Source organism: Triticum aestivum, chromosome 1D (genome assembly GCF_018294505.1).
Source record: "Triticum aestivum cultivar Chinese Spring chromosome 1D, IWGSC CS RefSeq v2.1, whole genome shotgun sequence".
Lineage (NCBI taxonomy): Eukaryota > Viridiplantae > Streptophyta > Magnoliopsida > Poales > Poaceae > Triticum > Triticum aestivum.
The window spans coordinates 470869284-470884116 of record NC_057796.1 but is presented as its reverse complement, the minus strand read 5'-3'; positions in this window follow the sequence as shown (position 1 = coordinate 470884116).

Genomic DNA, 14833 nt, shown 5'->3' with positions numbered 1-14833 from the left:
AAGCTCGGTACCGTACTGGAATTGCTGCAGTGGAAGGCAGAGAATGCTGTGCCTGACAAAGGATTTGAGAAGCTACTGAAAATATTGAAGAAGAAGCTTCCAAAGGATAACGAATTGCCCGACAGTACATACGCAGCAAAGAAGGTCGTATGCCCTCTAGGATTGGAGGTGCAGAAGATACATGCATGCCCTAATGACTGCATCCTCTACCGCGGTGCGTACAAGGATCTGAACGCATGCCCGGTATGCGGTGCATTGCGGTATAAGATCAGACGAGATGACCCTGGTGATGTTGACGGCGAGCCCCCCAGGAAGAGGGTTCCTGCGAAGGTGATGTGGTATGCTCCTATAATACCACGGTTGAAACGTCTGTTCAGAAACGAAGAGCATGCCAAGTTGATGCGATGGCACAGTGAGGACCGTAAGAAAGACGGGAAGTTGAGAGCACCCGCTGACGGGTCGCAGTGGAGAAAAATCGAGAGAAAGTACTGGGCTGAGTTTGCAGGTGACCCAAGGAACGTATGGTTTGGTTTAAGCGCGGATGGCATTAATCCTTTCGGGGAGCAGAGCAGCAATCACAGCACCTGGCCCGTGACTCTATGTATGTATAACCTTCCTCCTTGGATGTGCATGAAGCGGAAGTTCATTATGATGCCAGTTCTCATCCAAGGCCCTAAGCAACCCGGCAACGACATTGATGTGTACCTAAGGCCATTAGTTGAAGAACTTTTACAGCTGTGGAATGGAAACGGTGTACGTACGTGGGATGAGCACAAACAGGAGGAATTTAACCTGCACGCGTTGCTGTTTGTAACCATCAACGATTGGCCCGCTCTCAGTAACCTTTCAGGACAGACAAACAAGGGATACCACGCATGCACGCACTGTTTAGATGACACTGAAAGTATATACCTGGACAAATGCAGGAAGAATGTGTACCTGGGCCATCGTCGATTTCTTCCGACCAACCATCAATGTCGAAAGAAAGGCAAGCATTTCAAAGGCGAGGCAGATCACCGGAAGAAGCCCGCCATGCGTACCGGTGATCACGTACTTGCTATGGTCAATGATTTACACGTAATCTTTGGAAAGGGTCCCGGCGGACTAGCTGTTCCGAATGACGCTGAGGGACACGCACCCATGTGGAAGAAGAAATCTATATTTTGGGACCTACCCTACTGGAAAGACCTAGAGGTCCGCTCTTCAATCGACGTGATGCACGTGACGAAGAACCTTTGCGTGAACCTGCTAGGCTTCTTGGGCGTGTATGGGAAGACAAAAGATACACCTGAGGCACGGGAGGACCTGCAACGTTTGCACGAAAAAGACGGCATGCCTCCGAAGCAGTATGAAGGTCCTGCCAGCTACGCTCTTACGAAAGAAGAGAAAGAAATCTTCTTTGAATGCCTGCTCAGTATGAAGGTCCCGACTGGCTTCTCGTCGAATATAAAGGGAATAATAAATATGCCAGAGAAAAAGTTCCAGAACCTAAAGTCTCATGACTGCCACGTGATTATGACGCAACTGCTTCCGGTTGCATTGAGGGGGCTTCTACCGGAAAACGTCCGATTAGCCATTGTGAAGCTATGTGCATTCCTCAATGCAATCTCTCAGAAGGTGATCGATCCAGAAATCATACCAAGGCTAAGGAGTGATGTGGCGCAATGTCTTGTCAGTTTCGAGCTGGTGTTCCCACCATCCTTCTTCAATATCATGACGCACGTCCTAGTTCATCTAGTCGACGAGATTGTCATTCTGGGGCCCGTATTTCTACACAATATGTTCCCCTTTGAGAGGTTCATGGGAGTCCTAAAGAAATATGTCCGTAACCGCGCTAGGCCAGAAGGAAGCATCTCCATGGGCCATCAAACAGAGGATGTCATTGGGTTTTGTGTTGACTTCATTCCTGGCCTTAAGAAGATAGGTCTCCCTAAATCGCGGTATGAGGGGAGACTGACTGGAAAAGGCACGCTTGGAGGGGACTCAATAATATGGAGGGACGGATATTCTTGGTCTCAAGCACACTACACAGTTCTACAGAACTCTACCTTGGTGACCCCGTATGTCGATGAACACAAGAACAGTCTGCGCTCCAAACACCCGGAGCAGTGCGACGACTGGATTACATGTGAACACATCAGGACTTTCAGCAGTTGGTTGGAAACACGTCTCAGAGGTGACAACACTGTTTGTGATGAGCTGTACTCGTTGTCCAGGGGACCATCTTTGACTGTATTGACTTACAAAGGATACGAGATAAATGGGAATACATTTTACACGATCGCCCAAGATCAAAAGAGCACCAACCAAAACAGCGGTGTCCGCTTTGATGCAGCAACCGAGAGGGGAAAGGACACATATTATGGTTACATAGTGGACATATGGGAACTTGACTACGGACATGATTTTAAGGTCCCTTTGTTTAAGTGCAAATGGGTCAATCTGTCAGGAGGCGGGGTACAGGTAGACCCACAGTACGGAATGACAACAGTGGATCTGAAAAATCTTGGGTACACTGACGAACCGTTCGTCCTAGCCAATGATGTGGCACAGGTTATCTATGTGAAGGACATGTCTACCAAACCGAGAAAAAGAAAAGATAAGGAAGCGAATACATCATACGATGAGCCAAAGCGCCACATAGTTCTTTCAGGAAAAAGGGACATCGTGGGAGTGGAGGGCAAGACAGACATGTCTGAAGATTATGAAAAGTTTCATGAAATTCCTCCCTTCAAAGTCAAGGCTGACCCAAGCATCCTGATAAACGATGAAGATTATCCATGGTTACGGCGCAATAAGCAAATGACACAAGCGAAGAAAAAGTGAAGACTTTCTCCCGCAACTATTATGATGATACCATGCCAACTTTGTAACAGACGAGTATGATACCATTGTCCGTTTTGTACACGAAGTGCATCCAGTTTTTGCCGTAACCCTCTCAACTTTCTTGCACATGCTATGTGGATGAAATGATGATACCATGCCAACTTTCAACCTTTTCAGAGTTCATTTGAAATGCTTTTCAATTTCAGGGTCTTATAGCTCAAAATAATCAATAAATGCATGAAAAATAACAAATGAAGTCAGAAAGGGCAGAAAGAACCGGTACTAAAGGAATCAACTAAAAAGCTTTTATAAACCTCTAGTATTATTGAAACTAAAATTATATAGAATTTATGCAACTAAAATTATCAAAGTATTTTCTGTTCAAAACATTAAAAGCAAAAAGAATTTTCATAAAATAAATACAAAAAGCAAAAAAGAAAATAAAATAAATAAGTATAAACAAAATAAACTTTTATAAATAAGTAGAAACAAAATAAAATAAAATAAATAAGTAGAAACAAACTAAAATAAATAAAATAAACTTTTATAAAATAAATAAGTAGAAACAAAATAAAATAAAATAAAATAAACTATAATAAAACAAAATAAATAAACCTTAATAAAATAAATAAAATAGCAACAGTAAGTATTTTGTTGTAAGTAGAAACAAAATAAAAAAATAAAGCAACAAAGAAAACAAAAAAACTGGAAAAAAAAATAAAAAATGCCACCTCCTAGGCCACCACGGCCTGAATACGACTAGAAACCCAGCTAGTTGGGCCAGGATTCAGGCCCGCAGAAGGCCCAGCAGGCCCACAGGCAAAGCAGTGTCAAATTAGGCCCATAGGCCTGCAGTTCAGAGGAGTTCGAGAGAGAGGAGGCAGCAGTGCTTATAAACAGGTAGTCGACGCTCTCAACTAGCGAGGTGGGACTAAACTCCCACCACCAAGCCGCTGTGCAAGGCCATTGGTCCCGGTTGGTGGCACGAACCGGGACCAATGCCACCCTTTGGTCCCGGTTCGTGGCAACAACCGGGACCAAAGCCTTTGGTCCCGGTTAGTGGCACCAACCGGGACTAAAGGGTGTCTTTGGTCCCGGTTGCTGCTATGAACCGGGACCAAAGGCCTGGGTATATAAGTAGCACTTAGGAAAATTTGACGAACTTATCGCCAATTGCTCCCCGGCCCGCCCGACGACGCCGAGCTCATCGACGCCGCCAGGCTGCCCAGATCGACGCCGTCCGCTGCCCCGACGCCGCCCGCCGCCCAGACGCCGTCCGCGCGCCGCCCCGACGCCCCGAAGCCGTCCGCGCGCCCCCGTCGTCGCCCCTGCCCCGTCGCCGCCAGGCTGCCCCGACGCCGCCCGCGGCCCCCGCCGACGCCGTCGCCGTCGCCGCGGCCGTCGTCGCCGTCGCCGTCGCCCGCGCCCGTCGTCGCCGTCGCTGCGGGGAAGCACCACGCCGGCTCCCGCGACCCGTTCATCCCCGAGGCCGTTCGTCCGCCGCCGCACCGATTCCGGCCGGCGACCTCGACCCCTCCCCGCTCTGTGAGCCCCTGCCTCCTCCCCTCCCCTTTCCTTCTCATTGCCGTCCCCGCACGCCATCCGTAAGCGCGCGCCACCGCCAACCATCGTCGCCGTCGCCGACCACCGGCCTATTTTTCATTTTTTACGATGTATGTATGTATGTTCACTGTATAATGCGCTGTATATGCTGTATAATGCTCGTTTTTGCATTTTTTGTTACCAAGAAAAAGGTCTATTTTTTGGTGATATGTATGTTCATATGCTCATTAATATTTAAGAAAATGTTCATATGCTCATTTAAGAAAATGTTCATATGTAACATTTAAGAAAAAAGTAAATGTATGTATGTTCATATGCAAAGAATTATTTTTGGATGAAATGAGATGAGATGTGTTTTGTGTTGGAGAAGGAAAGAGGAAGAAGGAAGAAGAAAGAAGAAGGAAAAGAGGGTCGAGGGGGGGGGGTCGATATACCCCCTCCCCGATAACATTTTTTCATGTATATATGCAAAAGTTACATTTTTAGAAAAAAATTATATATCTAGCAAGGAAAGGAAGAAGAAGAAAAAGAATGAGAGGAAAAAGGAAAATAAGAAGAGGAAGAAAGGAGAAGAAGAGGAGAGGAAGAAGAGGAGAAATAAATAATAAGAAGAAAAAAGAAGAAAAATATATTCTATTTTCTCTTCTTCTCCTCTATTCCTTTCTTCTTCTCCTCTTTTTTTCTTCTTCTTTTTTTCTTCAATCTTCTCCTTTATTAATATCTTCTTCTCCTCTTTTTATTTCTTCTTCGTCTTCTTATTTTTTATCGGATATGTCGTTGTCGATATACCCCGTGTCCCGATAACTTCAACACGAGGGGGGGGGGGGCGGGGTTCGACCTACCCCCTCCCCGATAACATTATTTTCCCATGTATGTATGTCGTCGTTGTCGATATACTCCCGGATAACTTCGACCGTGATAACTTATACCACGGGAGCACCCCCCGGCCCTCTAGCTCGACCAAAACTCTCGAGGACACCCAAACCCTAGAAAAAAACGATGTCGGTCTCCTACCCCCTCCCGCCGCGCCCCTACCCTTGAAGCGTTGCCGAGACCACCCCAAACCCGGAATAAGCTAGGTCTACGTTTGCACTAATATATCCACCTGCTGTCATGTTTGTGTAATAATTGCCATGTTGTAATATTTGCAGAAACAATGGAGCACGGACGAGACGAGGAAGCAGAAGAGGTGTTGGGGGACATAATCTTAGCCGGAGGTGATGTCTTGTCGTATCTTAACGACAATGATGGTCTGGAAGAACAGGGTGAAGAAGCAGGCTACGGTGATCGAAGAGTGGAGGAGGAAAGACATGATTATGATGGCTCCGGTGACCCAATGCTGGTGCAAGAAGGAGCCCGTGGTGACGGCTCCGGTGACCGAACAGAGTCCGGCCAGGTAAATATATTAGTTAAGCCTGTGCTGACTAGCTAATTGATGCATTCATTGTTTTGGTATGTACACATATTAATTAACTCTCGTCTTTCTTCTTTTTTCTAGCCCTACGGATCGAGCACAACTTCGGTAAAGAGACGAGGCCCGAAGAAAAAGTTGCGCTCGGATGAAAGGTTTGAGATCACAGCAATCGCGCGCGACGGCCAACCGATTGAACCCATCCGGACAAAGGAAGCATTTGCTGCTCAGTGCGGGGTTCTTGTTAGGGACAAGATCCCGATCAGCATCCACCAATGGTATAAGCCTAAGAAGGAAGACCCTGAGGTGTCTTATGTCAATGATATGCAGAAAGATGATCTTTGGACTGAGCTGAAGGCAAATTTCACCCTACCGCCAGAGGAGGATCCGGAGAAGCCAGTTAAAGAGCAATTAATCAAGTCTCATGCTCTTAAGAAGATGGCAGACCTATTCAGGAGGTGGAAGAATGAGCTGAAAACGTTTGTCGACAAAGAAGAGACACCAGAATTCATCGGCAAATATGAGAAGATCAGAGATCACTGGCCCGCATTTGTGGCCCACAAGACATCGGAAAAGAGTAAGAAGATGTCAGCGACAAACAAGAAAAATGCTGCGAAGAAGAAGCTTCACCATCGCACGGGGTCAGGTGGCTACCTCAAAGCCCGGCCTAAGTGGGCCAAGGCTGAGAATGATCTGCTTGATAAAGGGATCGAACCAGAGACAATGAACTGGCCAGACCGTTGCCGGACTTGGTTCTTCGGGGCTGGCGGAACCTTGGACCCTGTATCAGGGAAGTGCGTTTGGACGGACGAGCAAATGAGAATACCAGTCAAGAGGCTTCAGCACTATATCGATGCAGCGCAGCAAGGGACGTTCGTTCCAGACAGAGAGAACGACGAGCTCACAATGGCCCTCGGGAATCCTGAGCACCCTGGACGGACACGAGGCACGCCAGGCTCCGTTCCGTGGAAGGCTGGTTTTCCGGACGCAGGCGGTTACAAATGCCAGGAGAGGAGGAAAAAAGTGGAGCAGACCCAAATTCAGAAGCTGCACGAAAGGGTTCAAGCGCTAGAGGAACGAGACGTAGCTCGCAGCAAGCGACCTGCCGAAACTACCCCCGAAGCTACCCCGCCATCTCAGCGGAGAAGCAGTGTGGCTTCCACCGAGCTGCTTCAGTCGGAGCATGTCTTGACGGCTCCTGCTAGCTACCCCGTGGATGCTATCATGGAGTCTCAACATTGCCACCTTATGACGCAATGGCAGAACTTCAAAGTCAAGGCGGCTGTCGGCTCTGTTCGACCTCCTGAACCCGGCGCAACTTTTCACTGTCGTCCGATTCCAGAAGGATATGCTAGGGTGACGGTGGACGAAATAACGGAGGGATTTGAGGACCTCCAGCTTGACCACCCTACCGATGAAGGGGAGACTCGGCTGGGTTCTTCTCTGTAGACTCCATGCCTATGGCCGAAGGAGCTCATCAACCTTCCGAACTGGACGCCTCCGCCTCCTCCTCCTTCTCCTCCGGCGAGTAAGGGCACTCCGCCTCCTCCTCCGCCTCCTCCTCCGGCGAGTGATCAGGGCACTCAGCCTCCTTCTCCGGCGCGTGGCGGCACTCCGCCTCCTTCTCCGCCTGCGCCGGCGCGCCCGAGCAGCCAGCCTCCTCCTTCTCCACCTCGTCAGCAAGGGCGGAAGAGACCCGCCGCCGCTCCGGCTGCTCCGGCGCGTCGTAGTCCTTCTCCTCCGCCTCATAAGCAAGGAAAGAAAACAGCCGCAGCCGCTCCGTCTGCTCTGCCGGCGTCTAGCAGTACAGCCAAAGGCGGGAGGCAATACAGATTCGGTCCTTCTCTGAAGACTCCAGAGAAGTTACCATATGAGAGGACCCTGGAGGAGAACGCGAAGATCGTGCGAGCCGAAGTGACAAACTTCTTTCAAGGGGTGAAAGCAAAGAAACATCCACCTCCGGAGGAGAAGGTAGATCCGGTGAAAGCGAAGCGCACTCTGGCTGCCCTGACAAAACCACCAAAGTCTCCGCCGAAAGGCAACTATGAGCGCATTATCGCAAAGACATTTGTCGAAGCGGAGCGGTCGGGAAGTACTGTCAGTGATCAAAGGTTAAAAGAACGACGAGCTGGGAAAAAAATTGCCCAGCTCGGCGAACAAGCGAACCAATCGTGCCCCCCGCTCAAGGTGTCTAGCGACATCGTCGCTAATGATCCGAGGATGGTGCCCGGTTATAGCAATCTTGGAGATTACCTGCCCGACGATGTACATTATGATTTCTTGGAGGTGGAGGAACACAGATACGAGTACGGGAAGCCTCTCGTCAAAGATGAAAGATCTCTAACAACGATGATGCGAAGATTCCATGATTGGTACATGAAAACCTGCAGAGAGTCTGGGGGGAGGAATACTTTGACGCTGAGAGTTAAAGAGGAGCATGACCTCGTTGGAATTGAACTGTTGAATGTTCCATTTGAGGAGTTCTTCCAGTTTTTCAATCAAAAGGCCCTCGATAAATCAACGGTCACTTGCTACTGTCTGTAAGTAGTACTACTTCTGTCATTAAGTCTCTCTATATAGGTCAGCTCTTTCATTGCATGTATTTATAATTATCCTCACTATATTATGCAGATTGAAGATCGCCGAATTGAAGAAAAGACAAATCGGTGATATTGGGTTCATTAACACAAATCTCATAGATGCAACTGAGGTTAAATATCATGCCGAAAATACCGAGGCCAACTTGCTACGATCGTTGGTAATAAATGAAAACAAAGATATAATACTCTTTCCTTACAACTTCAAGTGAGTGTTACTGTCTTGTGCATATTCGGTTTCCCTTATTAGTCCAGGTTATAGTAATGTAATTGATGACTTATGCATGCGTGCGCAGCTTCCACTATATTCTCCTAGAGATTAAGCTTGAGCAGGGACTAGTAACCGTCTTAGACTCGAGACGAAAAGATCCCCAGGACTATGCGGACATGACTCAAATGCTCGAGAAGTAAGTTAAATCGATCATTATCCACCATATCAGCAACTTTGTTCATTTCCTGATATCAAGTAATTGTTTTCTTTGTCTGGCAGGGTTTGGAGAAAATTCACCAAAAAAGCTCCGGGACTGCCGAAGAAGCTGCAATTTAGACACCCGAAAGTAAGTACTATAGTAGCATGTTCCGCGCATCTCCTAGTGATTCAAGCGCTAGTTTCATCAATACCATTTAGCATGCTTGCTTATCAGTTTGATTGACCTCTATTTCTTGTAAAGTGGTTGTGGCAGGAACAAGGGAATGATTTCTGTGGATACTACGTTTGCGAGTCCATCCGCCACACGACCTGTGAGCGGGGCTACTCTGACGAACAATATGAAGTGCGTAAGCAATAATATTCACAATTTTATTTTATTACCATCATTTGTGTTGAGTTTCATTTATTCATATATATATGTATTGACCCCCTTCTTCAAATTAGATCTTTCGGATGCGGGATGAACTCCTACCACTAGATCGTATGCGAGCAATTCAAGTGGAATTGGTGGCATTCTTCCTTGACCACGTGATCGCTGAAAACGGAGAATACTATGTGGACCCTGTGTTCATATATAATTAGGAGATTATATTGTAAGAGATAATTATTGTATATATGTAGCCGGTAGTGTCGGATAGATATACGAGAACTTGTTGTTCGACCAATCTCTCGGAGAAGGAGAGGTGGTCGATATCACTTCTCTCTGTATGTATATGTTCATGACGATCATCTATTTCCTTCATTTGCTTACTAGCTAGCGTGTCTAGTCCTCTATACGTATATAGTACGTAGCGTCGACCAAGCACGGAGATAAGAGAGGACACTTCTCTCTATTAATTAGATAGCTAACACAATATATGAAACACCTAAATTAACCCTCCAAAACCCCCAACCCCCACCCCTTTCAAAAAAAAAAAACAAAACCCCAGCCCCTGAAATGCTGAGGAGTGGATGCCTATTGGTCCCGGTTAGTGCCACCAACCGGGACCAAAGGCCCTCCTGCCTGGGCTCGCCGCACCGGCCACGTGGAGGCCCATCTGTCCCGGTTCGTGTAAGAACCGGGACTAAAGGGCTAGGGCATTAGTAACGACCCTTTAGTCCCGGTTCAACAACCGGGACAAAAGGCCCTTACCAACCGGGACAGATGACCCTTTTTCTACTAGTGAGAATGGAGCCACGAAACAACGGCCGCTGGCTATTGAGGTGGTGATGGACCAACACGGCAGCCAAGATCTCCTCCTCATCATCGGACGAGGAATCGTCGGAGTCGCAAAGGAAATTATGGAAAAAGAACTCGTCGGCGAAGTCCATTTTGTATCTTGGCAAACTGTAGAACAGCTTGCGGGCGTCGATAAGGAGCCGGCCGGCGAAGGGAGTCGCGCCGCCCTCGGACTAACAACCTGCCCTGGTGGCGTCCGATGAGCTTGCCGGTGTCCGACGGGCGTGCCGGTGTCAGGACGAAGGAGCTGGCCGGGGCGGCGAGGCGGCTTCTTGATCGTAGCTGTGTCGGGGGAGTGGGGGTGGGAAGCTGTCGGATCTCCGGCGGGAAGACGACAGGGGCGGCGACGTCGCGGGGTGGATGTTGCGGCAGAGGCACCGGAAAAATGGGTGGCGGCGTCGGCGACGAAGGAGACGGGCGAGGGTTTGCTGTGGCAGAGGATGGCTAATGTGCCACCGACTGGCGGGCCAGGGGGTGAAGTAGGCGGGCGAAGCGCGCGTCCGTCTCATGTCCGCGCCGACGCAAATGAGGCTCAAAAATGGGCCAGAAATGGATCGGCAGGCGGACGAAAAGTGGACGCGCGTCCGTTTGGGTCGGCGCGTTGGACCAGCTTTTCTGTCCGCGCCGACCCAAACGGACGCGCGCGGACAGAATGTGTCCATGCGTTGGAGTTGCTCTTAGGGAACAAAGTTGGAACAACTCACACTCAAGAATCAATAATTCAAGATCAAGGGCTCATGCAATCACCGTTACCGTAGACGAGGCAACTTTCCCTGTCTTCCTGTGCCGGCTGCCGTTCCAACGTTCCTGGACCTGCCGTTGGCCTGTCTGCTGATCCGATCTGCGATTGGCGTCGTCTCGGACGCTGGCCGTAGCCACCGCACGAAGAAAAGAAGGGAGAGACACTTCGCTCGTTCTATCGCTCCTCCTCTCTATCTATGTTTGACCAATAAACCAGGACGAAGGTAGTATTACATTATTCGCTTTGAACAAATATCAAAGATGATCGGCACGTAAGCAGCATCTATATGAGAGAAAGTTATGATGATAGGATGCGAGGTATTTCGTCAAAAGTTTCAAAAAAATCATGTTATGAACGGTTAACCATTGGTTATGAAGATCAGAATTAATGTTTTGTTACTGAGAGAAGGATTTTGGTACTAGCTCATGGATGCAGAAAAAAATATCTCCAACTTTATCCTCATGGTCGGTCCCTGTATGCACTATGCGGTTTTTATAGTTTTCCTTGCCTAATGAGCTGTATGCATCCCCTCTTTGCCAAGGTTAGCTCGATTGGAATCAATATGATTTTGATTACTGAACCATGTATATTTATCACTATTGTTGTTCGCATCGTCCATGGTATAGAATTAATGTGGCCAGTTTTGTGATTGCTTATTGTCTAAGTATCTTTCGGGCTATTGAGGTTTTTACAAAAATGTTAATCTTTCTCTGAAGCGTGTTGTAGGGAATGTTACTATTGATTTACACATTCCTTAGGTCAAATATATTTACTTATTTTTTACTTCAGATATTTCATTGGACCATAGGCTCCTTAAGATAATACATAATAGGCGTTTGTACTTTCGAAGAGTGCCAGGGCAAGGATCTGGAACTGAGCCTTTCAGAGAAGTATGATAGTTCTTTTTGTGCTAAATGGCTCTTCTATCGTTGATGCATTAAATTTTTTTTGAATTTTTTACTTATTATGTACGTAATTTAAATGGCTAGCCCATGTAGGTGCATGGGTGGATGGCCAGTAAATAATAACTAGAAATAAAAGTACAAATAAAAGTTCCTTAAAGTGTGAATTGGACTGGGGTTCATTGGTTCAGCAATAGTAGCTCTCCAATAGATAATAAGTGTGGCAAGATAACATTGATATGTGAAAAACAAAATATCTCGTGTTCATGCTAAATTTTATGTGATGTGCTGATGTTATATTGGCAATACGTCCATAAATCCATAGACCGAGACCCTCCTTGCATCTATGGCTAATACTTCACTCTTTGACCAAGATCCCTCACTATTAAGTAACAAAACAGAGACAATAATATGCCCATGAGCCTCCGGCTGGTCATGGAGACAAAAAGTTTATTATCCCTTTATCCTTAATTTATCATCCCTTTATTCTTAGAAACAATTAACACAATGTGAACATAAAAGAATAATTCATCACATGATTAACATCACCACAAAGAATACATCAGATGGACCACAATCATGATAGCCAACTTATGTGGCAATTGTATTGAACAACAAAGGGGAGAAATTATGTATTGATATGCTACACCGATGCCACACTTCCCGGAGATGCTCGGTGGAGGAGCAGCGCAAGTGGCATCTCAAGGTAGCGATGAATTAGCAGTTCCGTTTCGCGTGGTTGCTTCTTGCTTGTGGAGGATGGCAAGATGACTTACCAGTTCCGTTTCGCGTAATTGATTCGTGCTCGTGGATGATGGCACATGTGTTTGCCAGGACATTGGATTTCACTAATTGGGCAAGGATATGTTGTAAACATAGTACACATAGGCTGCAAGGAGAGGTTTAGGTGTGACTAGAGATGCGCATACAAAAGGTGTGACGGCTTAGTGGCCACTAGAGGGCCCATGCCCCCCCCCCCCCCCCCCGGCACTATTTTTCCCACACTATATTTATTGAAATAGGTGTTCAACGTCCAGTACATGTATGTTATAGTTAATTAAAATTCCATTTTTGATGTTTTTGTCTTCATAATCTACATGGGTGACAACTAAGAGCATCTCTAATCAAACCCCAAACTTAAACCCAAAAGATCAACCAAAGACTTGATTGGGTATTGGGAGGTTGGTTCCTAATCAATCCCTGAAATTACAATTTGAATTGCAATTTCTCCAAGTTGTGCACCAATATGGAAATTCCATCTGATCGTTATTATCATAAAATTCATAATAACCTCACTATTGCATTAACATAAGTCCCCCAGCTTCTTAATTTGGCCTACTATAATTTGAGCTAATCTAACATAGCTCAAATAAAAAAATCTACCATAATTTGAGCTAATCTAACATAGCTCAAACAACACATTCTATCAGTATTTGAGCTAATCTAACATAGCTCAAACAACACATTCTATCAGTATTTGAGCTAATCTAACATAGCTTATAAAAAGGTCTTGTAAAAATACTAATACTAAAAACAACACTAGTTTAACTATAAAAAATAAGTTTACGCTAGCTTAAGCTTCTCGGCCACCACCCTAGGCCTCGTCGTCAAAGTCCGTCTGGAGGGAGGCGGGCGATAAGTACATGAAGGACACGACATAGTCTAGATCTGTGGTCGCTGGCATGGGGCAAGGGAGGGGGAGAGGGGAGGGACAACGAGTTGTGGCCTCCACCACAGCAGATGCCATAACACCGTCGGCATGCTTGCCGCATGTTGTGATTAAGGGCGGGGATGGGTTTGTGCTTGGTATTAATTTCTGTATCTACTTGAACTGGTGGTCACACTATAGAAGGAAGTCCCAAGTCTTCCTGGACCGGTCACATTGAGCTCACTAATTGAGTGGTTGCATGCATTGATCTCACTAATTTTTGTATCAGCTTCGGCCATGGCTGCAACACGACCACAAGACGGGTGATGTCTAGGAAGTGAGGACAATCGAGCAAGGTGGCATGTGTATCTAGCGATGGGGAGGGATTGGCAAAGATGGGTCGAGAAAGGAGCCAAATTTCCATCAATGCCAAAACTCCCTTTTGAGATTCATGTGGGGTGGAGAAATAAGATCGAACCAAAGTACTAACACCAATGACTTGACAAAAAAATCTTAGCATGCTGGTATAGATATATTACTCCTTCCGTTCACAAATATAAGATATTCTAATATTTTTGTGAATCAGATGTATATAGACACATTTTAATGTGTTTGTCCACTCATTTCAGTCTGTATGTAGTCCATATTGAAATATCCGAAACATCTTATATTTCTGAATGGAGGGATTATTTGATAGAATCTATACCAATATAAAAAGACCCAAAGGGGCAGATCCAACTGATCTCGGCCATCAAACTAAGTCAATCCAACGACCTAGACTACTCCAATGGCGAGCGTTCAACGTGCAATTGATATCATATCAAATATTGCATTAATCACATAATTAACACACAAATGATAGCATATCCGCGTGCAATTAATATATTGCCTAAATATTAACGTGCGTTGCACGTGTGCATTTACTAGTAACACAAGATACCTATATCATATTTGTTTGTGAATGTTATGATGATAAGAGTAAGAATGTAAGATCATATGGAAATACGCTAGCATGGACTAATAGCTGGCTTATCTAAAGCGAACCGAAAAGTATGTACAGTAGATCCACTGTGCCAATTGAAGACCGCTCTTCCCATAACACCAAGCTGGGCATGTGTGGAACGAAAAAATAGAATCACTTGTACACTCTTAACATTTGTAGATGTGCAATTAGAAAACTACCTGATGACCCTAGTTTGCCATATAATGTGAGAATACTGTGCAAGCATTTCAACATAATTAAACCCGGCCTGGAACTCACCGTGGAGCAGAGGGTAACACCGCTGAAGGGCTTGTCCGGCAGAAACCACAAGCTCTTTTCTCTCTTCTTGAAGTGACGCCACATTGCATCTTGCTGCATCTACCATGTCAATCCTCCACTGGAAGTTTTGCGAACATCATGCCACCGTCCATTAAGGCGGCGTTTGGTTCTTGGGCAAGGTTGACTTGGATGAGGATATACCTTCACATGTGGTTGGCGATAGCCAGTTTTCGT